This window comes from Giraffa tippelskirchi, chromosome 2 (genome assembly GCF_054371585.1).
Source record: "Giraffa tippelskirchi isolate mGirTip1 chromosome 2, T2T-mGirTip1v1.2.pri, whole genome shotgun sequence".
Classification (NCBI taxonomy): Eukaryota; Metazoa; Chordata; class Mammalia; order Artiodactyla; family Giraffidae; genus Giraffa; species Giraffa tippelskirchi.
This window is the reverse complement of record NC_137276.1, coordinates 13,309,239-13,320,044: the sequence shown is the minus strand read 5'-3', so window position 1 is coordinate 13,320,044 and position 10,806 is coordinate 13,309,239.

Here is a 10,806-nt window from a genome sequence, read left to right as displayed (position 1 = left end):
GCAAACCCACTCCAGTACTCTTGCTGGGAAAATCCCATGGACCGAGGAGCCTGGTGGGCTACAGTCCATGGGGTCGCAAAGAGTCAGACACCACTTAACATGCACACACCTCACTCAATGTTACCTCTTCCAGACATCCTTGATAAAAGAGATGAGATATTCATACACACTTTGCGGGGAGCAATTTCGCAGTAAGAAGAGGTTTTCTGATAACCCAGATGCTATACTACAAAAAAATTGCCAACCCTATCTTTGAGCCAACACAGAGCCTTTCTTTTCTCTGGTAACCATTGAAATCAGCAGGGAATTGTGACAAGTAAGTATATCTGAATATGAAGGATACATGAAACCTAAATTAAAAGAGCTTAGCAGAGCAAAGCATGCACATTATATTTTTAAAGATCGCATCCAATGACAGGATAGTTAAAGATGAATGAGATGGGAAGGGATTTAGCTTTTAGGAATTTTGTGGCCTTTTGAAAACATTTGAAAACGTAATATTTTCTAAAGGATTTCTTAATCATTCCTGTCTTGTCCATCGTGAAAAAAAATGTGATGTTTGCATTTTTCTGGATTTCTGAATCTCTGCCATTTGGACTTATTTAGCAAACTCTCTCCTGAGATGTAATACAATGTGAATAAAACCCAGCCCGATCCATAGCAAATACAAATCGTATTCATTTATCCTTTGGAGTACAAACTTCAACCGTAACTAAATACAATATGCTGGCTCTTTTTGTGCTTTTTATGAACTTTTGAAGCAGGTTTGTGATGAATAGATTTTATAGGATTATGCAGTTACAGTTTGCTTTTAAATATTTCAGAAAGAAATCATAAACATGACCTCATATGTTAATAAATCAATTATGGAATGCTGTTTTATACATATGTTCAAAATATGACCCTATCCAAAACTCCTTAAACAAATTCTAAGAAATAACTTTAAACTCTTATTCAGGAGGCTCTGGCTTTCAAAACACTGTGTATGGAATCTGATGCTGCATATAAAGGAAAAGAAGAACCAGTTTCTTCAACCCAAATTTATATTGTTTCTAATCTATTAAATATTAAAGCCATGTTGAGGGTGTGACATTTGCTCTCCATCTAGCTGTTTCTCTCCTTATTATCTCATTCCAAGTTGAAGCTAAGAAGTTAAGGGCAAAAGCAAGAACAAGCCTGCCAAGTGGATTGAGTCACTGACACAAAACTCTTAGGAGTCCACGTACTCAGTTTTATATTATTTTTTTACATTTGCCTTACCATTTGATGCAAAAGGCCAAGAACCATGGCTAGAAGTTCAATAATTGTGATTTTCTTCTATGACTAGGATTTATGTCTATGAGATTGCTTACTTTTTTATTATCTTTTTTCCTTTTATTGTGGTATAGTTGGAACTATTGTAATTGTAATGTTCCATTCATTCCTGCTGTACATTGAAGTGAATCAGCTATACAAATACATACATCTTCTCTTTTTTGGATTTCCTTCCCACTTACGTCTCACATAGAGTTCCCTGTGCTATACAGCAGGTTCTCAATCAGTTCAATTCAGCTGCTCAGTTGTGTCCAACCCTTTGGGACCCCATGGACTGCAGCACGCCAGGCTTCCCTGTCCATCACCAACTCCTGGAGCTTACTCAGAGTCATGTCCTTTGTGTCGGTGATGCCATCCAACCATCTCATCTCTGTCATCCCCTTCTCCTCCTGCCTTCAATCTTTCCCAGCATCAGGGTCTTTTCCAATGAGTTGATTCTTCGCATCAGGTGGCCAAAGTATTGGAGTTTGAACTTCAGCATCAGTCCTTCCAATGAATATTCAGGACTGATTTCCTTTAGGATGGACTGGGTTGGATCTCCTTGCAGACCAAGGGACTCTCAAGAGTCTTCTCCAACACCACAGTTCAAAAGTATCAGTACTTTGAAGCACAGCTTTCTTTATAGTCCAACTCTCACATCCATACATGACTACTGGAAAAACCATAGCTTTGACTAGATGGACCTTTGTTGGTAAAGTAATGTCTGCTTTTTTAATATGCTGTCTAGGTTGGTCATAACTTTTCTTCCAAGGAGCATGCGTCTGTTAATTTTATGGCTGCAATCACCATCTGCAGTGATTTTAGAGCCCCCCAAAATAAATTATCTCACTGTTTCTACTGTCTCCCCATCTATTTGCCATGAAGTGATAGGACCAGATGCCATGATCTTAGTTTTCTGAATGTTGAGTTTTAAACCAACTTTTTCACTCTCCTCTTTCACTTTCATCAAGAGGCTCTTTAGTTCTTCTTTACTTTCTGCCATAGGGGTGGTGTCATCTGCATACCCGAGGTTATTGATATTTTTCCTGGCAATCTTGATTCCAGCTTGTACTTCATCCAGCCCAGCATTTCGTATAATGTACTTGCATATAAGTTAAGTTAGCTGTCTATTTTATACATGTGCGCTGTGTGTGTGCTCAGTTGCTTCAGTCATGCCCAACTCTTTGCAACCCTACGGACTATAGCCCCCAGGCTCCTCTGTCCATGGGATTTTCCAGGCAAGAATACTGGAGTAGGTTGCCATGCCCTCCTCCAGGGGAATCCTCTCAATCCAGGGACAGAGCCCCCATTTCCTACATCTCCTGCATTGCAGGCATATTCTTTACCCACTGAGCCACCTGGGAAGCTCATTTTATACATAGTAGTGTGTATATGTCAATCTCAATCTCCCAATCCATCCCTCATAACAATTGAAACTTTGGAATTGTTTTTCATCTGTTTTGTGATGGTCAAACTGGCTCCAGAACATCTGTACATGCAGAAAGCAATCAAAGATTGCCTTATTCTCTAGAAATGTATTTTAAGAACATATACTTTACCATTTCTTTATTTATCATTATCTTTAGGTCTCAAATACTTATTGGCCTGATCAACCAGGAAAGTGGTTCAGCAAACTTATTCCTAAAAATAAAAATGTTACTATGCTCAACTGGGAGCAGAAAACATTACCTACCCTAAAATGCTGCTTTTGAAAGTTAGTCTCTCAGTCATGTCCAACTCTTTGCGACCCCATGGACAGTAGCCTGCCAGCCTCCTCTGTCCTTGGAATTCTCCAGGCAAGAATACTGGAGTAGGTAGCCATTCCCTTCTCCAGGGGATCTTCCCGACCCAGGGAGCGAACCCAGCTCTCCTGCTTAGCAGGCAGATTCTTTACCATCTGAGCCACCAGGGAAGCCCAATTGTTACTTTTGAATCACTGCTAATGAATGTGAATTTTGCTAGCAAGTTTAGAAAAAGAAGATTAAAAGTCCAAGATGTGAATCTTAATTGTCAACTTAAAATTCTGTTAAGGTTTTTGCAACTTTAAGACTGGAATTGGTTTTTAATACCTCAACCTCAGAGCACCAAATGCTTAAACCAGAGGTTTCATGTAGGTCTACCTTCAGAACCAGCCAGGGTGTGTAAGTGATGAAAGCAGACTTCCAGTGCAAAGAGGATAAGCAGTAGAGAGAAGAGAAACTGTGGCAAATGAGAGAATGTATCTTCCACCACCTGAGAGACACAAGTGTGGCTTTGTTTGTTAATGCTATCTTGCCAGATCAATGAAACACCCCTGTTGCCATACTGAGACCATCACCTTCCAGTTTGCTGACACAGATCTAGGGTTGCTACTAAATATTCGGCTAGAGAACACCTAGCCTCATTCAAACTCCTTTCTGGTGTTTATTCCATTGTTTTTGTTGCTTGTTTGCATTACTAGAGTTAGAATTTTCCTTACATTAAACTGAAACTTCTGCTTCTTTTTGTTAGTTCACCACAGCCAGAAAGAATTTAAATCTCGGCCTGCAATAGTCACGAGAAACTTTGGTGTCCCTTCATCTAATTCTGACTGTTGTATAAATTCCCTCTCCACTTTTTCCAGTCCTCATTCTTGGATGAGCTCCCTAGTATACTTTTTTCAGAAGAATCTTTGTGTTATTTATCAAATTATACATTAGATTTCTCTTCTCTAGAATAAAGCTTCCAGACCCTTTGGCTTTGCCTGGTATGACCTATCTTCTGTCCCTTGGTTTTCTTTTTATTTATTTTATGTTTGGCTGAGCTGATCTTTGTTGCTGCGTGGTATTTTTCTGGTTGCAGAGAGCAGGGGCCACTGTCTAGCTGTGGTGCACGGGGCTTCACACTGTGGTGGCCTCTAATTGTGGAGCAGGGGCTCTTGGGTGTGTAGGCTTCAGTAGTTGCAGCATGTGGACTCAGAAGTTGTGGCTCCCCGGCTCTAGAGCACAGGCTCAGCAGTTGTGGCCTACGGGTTTAGTCGCTCCATGGCACGTGGGATCTTCCCAGACCAGGAGTGAAACCCATGTCCCTTGCATTGGCAGGCAGATTCTTTACCACTGGACCACCAGGGAAGCCCTGGTTTTATTTTTTGAGAATGAGCATCCCAAACTTTGTCTATCACCTCTTTGGAGCCAGATGAGGCAGGATGTTGTCAGCACTAGATGAGTATAAAATTCAGCTCTCCAAGGGACATCTAAGGTATGTGTCTTTTCATTCCCATTTCTTTCGGGTCAATAATTTTGCAAACTTATCACAATTTCAGCCTATTGTTTATCAAGTACCCTATAAAATTTATGTGACCCATACAGAGAAAACTACTGACCATTTTTTGAAGAGATTTATTTAGAAATGCTTAAATCAAATTATGCACTTTTCATTAGAAGAGTAAGATTGACTGTTGTCAGTTGGAAGATACCAATTCTTTCCAGATTAAATAAGCTTAAACACGATGCCAGCAACCATCTTAAAAGCATTCTAAAGTTTGTGTGGTACAACAGCTGTGAATAGCAAACAATTTGAGAAAAGATCTGTGAGGATGAACTAGCCCTGGTGGTATGCTGGTAAAACTGACTTTCAGAGGGAAAAACAGAAACAAAAAAACCCTAGTGTCCAGTGCTTGCCAATTTCTGTGATGTGAATATTAATACTTTCATTATGGGTCAATTTCAAGCTACCAATATGACATGACTGGACACAGCACTGGAAAGATGTGCCCAAAATTGGCTCCTGTGAGCTGGTAAAAGCTAATTCCTGCATATCATATCATTCCAAACTCCTGCTTGGAAAACAAAAACTGAATCAGGCAGAGTTCTCCAGAGAAACAGAACCAGAAGGCCAATAGGAGTGGCCTGAGTAAATTCTGGAGTTTGCAAAGATGATGAAGACATAGCTTCTGCCCTCCAGCAGAGTAGGGATGAGGGATGATACTCTTTGGTGAGTGTGTTAGAGCCCCTCCTGCCTATCTCTTGTGTGATCCCAAGGGACTCCCACCTCTATTCCCAGGGAAATGTCAAATAACACAACCTCTAGCCCATGTTGGGGAACCGCACCCCTGATACATCCTCAAAGCCCCACCAAGTTTTGCCCTTACTCCAGAGTCTTTCTCCTCAGGGAATCCTTTCACTGTTTGTGGTGGTTTAGTTGCTAAGTCATGTCCAACTCTTGAGACCCCATGGACTGTAGCCCGCCAGGCTCCTCTGTTCATGGGATTTCCCAGGCAAGAGTACTGAAATGGGTTACTATTTCCTTCTCTGTGATTTCACTGTTTATTGTGTAAGTAATAAATTTTATTTCATATTCATAGGTGCTTATGCATCATTCGTCCTTATATAAGTAACCAGGCAAAGGGGCTGCTTTATATCCCAGAACCCAGCACAGAATTTGGCATGGCGTTGGCCTCATTATGATTGAATGAGTAAGTGAATGACTTGCCATTTTGAATTTTGCCTTCACTCCTGGGCACCATGCTTCACCTTCTTTTCACAGTCACAGAAGAGAAGCAACCTCAGGCCAAAGCCCTTCATTTGAGCCATCTGCAGTGGCTAAACAAGATCCTTTCAGGGGCCAAGCATGCTTTAATATTCCAGTTCAGGTTTGTTCTCTTCTTGTTCTAAATCACACCCAGCATATCAATTCTCCCAGTTTAGTTGTCTTTCTAGCAGGAAGAAATAATATGATTTTAAAATAAAGAGTTCCATCCCTTCACTGGGAATAATCCTTATGAAATAAGTTTCTTATTTGATTATTTGTTGACCAAAATCACAGCCTTGTATATATGGTCTGCAGGAAGCCACAAAAAAAAGGCAGTGGGGGGGGGGGTTGGTGACTGAAACCACTATTTGCTTTGGCCTGCACGTGGCAGAATTTGATTTGCGATGACAGGAATGTCAGCCTGATACTGCAACTACAATTTCTCTAGTTATTTACCTTTAAATCTCAGTCTTACACTTGCTACAGATGATGTATGAAAGTAAAATATTTGTACAGTGTGTGACTCAGTTGGGAGCAGACAGCACTGCACCTGAATGGGAAGAGGATGGTCAGCTGACCTCGCCAGGACCAACATTTTTGTAGGAGGCACGCAAACCTCAGCCTTGCGTGTGCTCCGTGGACATGCCCTTGCTTAGGTCACTGCCCCAGCAACAGTTATTGACAAACATTGCTGGATTGTAACATAATCACAATCTCAGTTTTGGTTTGTTGAAGGGTCGGGGGCAAGTGACAGGCTGATTTTTTAATACATCACTGTTTCCCCGTGTGCGTCACATTGTCACAGGCACCAGTCTGAGCAAGTGTGTGAGCGCTCAGTCGCTCAGTCATGTCCAACTCTTTGCGACCCGGTGAACTGTAACCTGCCAGGCTCCTCTGTCCATGGGATTCCCCAGGCAAGAATACTGGAGTGGGTTGACATTTCCTTCTCCACCAGGGATTGAACCCATGTCTCCTGCATTTCCTGCCTAGGCAGGCAGACTCTGAGCCACCTGGGAATCTTATTGTTTTCCTAAATTACTGAAACTCTTAGGTTCTTTTTTACCTGTCCCCAGTCTGCCTCTCTTTGCAAATTTGGGGAGTTCCGTCTTTCTGGCCCTGGGGGCATGTGTTTCTGAAATGAAGCATTTGAAATACTGTGTGTCTGGGAGAGGACCCTGTCTATCAGATTATGATAGTTTAAAACAGCTTGTAAAAGAAAACCCACTTGAATTTACCCCCAAGAAAAGCTCATTTTGTTGCTAATTTAATTTTAGTGAAAGGCCTTATGTAGAACGTGCCCCAGGAATTTCTATAAGATCTATTTATTCAACCCAGGGGGATTATCTGACTCTTATAAGCTAATCCTCTTGAAAAGTATGTCTCAGTTCCATGAGGAAGCATGTGATATTCTTTACATTATGAGTGTTTGAGTTTGATCTGGAATAAATGAGACCGGTAGCACTCTCAGCCACCTACGCCTCTGTCAGAGGAGATACATGAGCTGTCCCAGGGAGGTTCCTAGTCACTGAGATTTCTTTCGATTGTTAGAAAATCAAACAATGGATTTAATGCAATTGCCAAGTTGACATATAGAAGTTGGTTGCAACAAATTCAGTCAATAAATATGTATATATGGACTTGCTACTGTGCAGTGGGCACTGTCAGGGATGCTGAGGTGAAGATAAGAGAGCCCAATGACAGAACTCTGTCCTCCAGAGCTCACATTTAGATGGCGAAGACAGATGTGGAACAGGACAGAGCAACATGTAATTTCTATGATTATGATGTGAAAAGACATCAAGCAGGGAAGAGAAATAGAGAGGTTGGAGGGAGTTAATATTTAAAGCCTTGTGGTCAAGGGTGGCCTCTCTGTAGAAATGACATTTGATCAGAGAATAAAATGAGCGGCAGGAAGTCATGCAGGTGGAGGAGAATCGTCCAGGCAAAAAGAACAGCCAGTACAAAGGCCCTGAGGCAGAAACATAAGAAAGTCAGATGTCAAGGAGGCACTGGTAGGAAGTGAGATTGGAGAGGAGTGTGGAGGCAGCTCATGCGGGGCCATTTTGGTCCTGGAAAGGACTGGGACTTTGATTCTAAGTGTTGTGAGGAGCCAGCTCAGGAAAGGAGGGGGCGGGGGGGGAGGGGGAGGGTTGTGGTGGAATTGGCTCCAATTTCTATTTTAGGTCTTGCCATCTTTGTTCTATTCTCAGTTTTGTATCATTTGCTCCTTGAGTCAGATGCATTCCCACGATTTTCATGTCTTGGCAAGCATCTGTCAATGGTTATTCACGTTTCTGAGTCTTAGGACAAAAGAAAATGAATTCTATTCTCTTCGTACTCACGAAGAAGATTGAAAAGCTGGTACCAAAGACATAGTGAGCTCAATCCTCAGATTTGGAGGTTTGGTCCTTTATTTTCTTTTTGTCCTCTGTCTCTTTTCCTGATTCTTCAAAAATACCATCTTCGGGGAAAATTGGAGGGGATGTGTCAAGGAGATTTTTTATTTTTGAATAACTTTCATTTGAACCATTATAAGGGCAACCTTCTTTTTAAAAATATTTTTTTAAAAATTAATAGACTTTATTGTTTGGAGTTTTAGATTCATAGCAAAATTCAGCAGAAAGGGCAGACGGTTCCCAGATAACCCCTGTCCCCACACAAGCACAACCCGCCCTGTGGTGGGCATCCCTAGACCACAGTGTTACATTTGACCCAATTGATGACCCTACACTGAAGCATCACTATCCCCCAAAGTCAACAGTGTACATTAGAGTTCACCCTTGGTGCTGCACATTCTACAGGTATTATAACTGAGCAGGACCCCATGGGACCTTCCCCCATATCTTCTGCTTTAGCTCTTCTCTGAAGTATCTAGATAATAGTATTTGATGCCCATTTCCTGAGTTGTTTTGCAGATGTAAAAAACTTCCCTCTCCAACAAATAGAAGATGTTCACTACTTGAGGATCAGGAGCACATAGCCCCAGGCCTCCTGGAGCCTGAGGACTGACAATGTTAACCCTTGTGACACACCTCCCTGCTACCTCAACATCAGCTAATCAGAGAATTGGGCACAAGTTGATTACAGACCCTGAGACCCCCATCCCTCACCTGGCTTTTAAAAGAGCTTTGCTGAAACCCTTCGGGGAGTTCAGGGCTTTTAGAGAATGAGCACCCATGTCCTTGCTGGGCCCTGCAATAAACCTTTCTCTGCAAACTCCAACCTTTCAGTTTGTTTGGCCTCACTGTGTGTAGTGCACACAAACTTGTGTTCAAAGTTTCATCAAATGTAGGACAAGTATCCACCTTTATGGTACCATACAGATCATTTCTTCATTGCCCTAAAAATCCTCTGTGCTTGGTTTAGTCATCTCTCCCTCCCCCTCAAAGCCCTGGCAACCACAGATCTTTTTACTCTCTCCATAGTTTTGCCTTTTCTGGAATGTCATACAGTTGAAATCATACCAACTGTAGTCTTTTCAAATGGGCTACTTTCACTTAAGCAATATGCACTTAAGCTTCCTCCACATCGTTTCATGGTTTGATAGCTTATTTCTTTTTAGCACTAAATATCTTTCCATTGGCTGGATATACTACAGTTTACTTACCCATTCACCTCCTGAAAGATACCTTGGATTTGAATGCTTCCAAGTTTTGACAATTATGAATAAAGCTGCTATAAACATCTATGTGTGTGCTTTTGTGTGGAGAGAAGTTTTCAGTTCATTTGGGTAAATACCAAGGAGCTTGATTGCTGGATTGTATGGTAAGAGTATGTTTAGTTTTGTAAGAAACTGCCAGAAGTTGTCTTCCAAAGTGGCTGTACCATTTTACTCCCAGCAGCGAATAATGAAAGTTCCTATAGCTAAACATCTTTGCCAGCATTTGGTATTGTCAGTGTTCTGGATTTTAATCTCTCTAATAGAGGATAATGGTATCATTGTTGTTTTAGTTTGCATTTCCCTAATGAAAATGGTATTGAACATCTCTTTACATGCTTATTTGCCATCTGTATATCTTCTTTCATGAGGTGTCTGCAAGTCTCTTTTTACATAAATTATCTATTGTTAAAATTGTGTGAAAACAAGTTATTATTATTGTTATTACATCCCCTTTCCATGGTGACTTGTTCTATCTATCAAGTTGGTACCTCCATTTTGATTACTTTCCAAATGACAATAATAGCAAGATTTTCCATAATCAAAATTTTAAACGGGATGAAGAAGTAAAGACATACTATTAAAAGTAGTCCTTTATACGGAGAAGGCAATGGCACCCCACTCCAGTACTCTTGCCTGGGAAACCCCATGGACGGAGGAGCCTGGTAGGCTGCAGCCTATGGGGTCGCACAGAGTCGGACACGACTGACGCGACGCAGCAGCAGCAGCAGCAGTCCTTTATAGAATCATATGAATTTGTTAGAACAATTACTCATTTATTTTATAAACATGAGTGGTTTCTATGTACAATACTTAGTCATTTATATATATATAGTTTTTAAGTCTTATGATAGTTCTTAATTTATGTTTTATTATTCCCACTGTGCAAATGAGAAAATATTTTTCCATTTTATGTGACAGAAAACTTTAATTAAAATGTGTTTAATAAAAATGAGAATATATTGGTTTATGTAACTTTATAGACAAGAGCTAGTAAACATGCCAGGTAGGGCTTGAGCCAGAGCCTGAATGATATAGTTACAATCCAATTTATTCTCTTCATTTCTCAGACCTACTTCCCCATTGCTGGCTCCATACTCAGGCTCTATGTGATGCCAAAACGTTGCAGCAACTCCAACTCATATATATGCTTATGGTTATTGTCCTCCACAAGTCTCCTCCTCATAGCTTAAGCTGAAGGAGACTTGAGATAAAGTCTGATGGGACAGATCAGCTTGGCTTGAGTCACATGCTGTTTTATTGGGTACCTTTTGTCCCCTCTGGGTGCTTTTGTTTGATCTCTGCCTTCATAAAAAAAGCAGTCCAGGGAGCAAAGACAGACATTAACCCATAATCGTTCAGATATA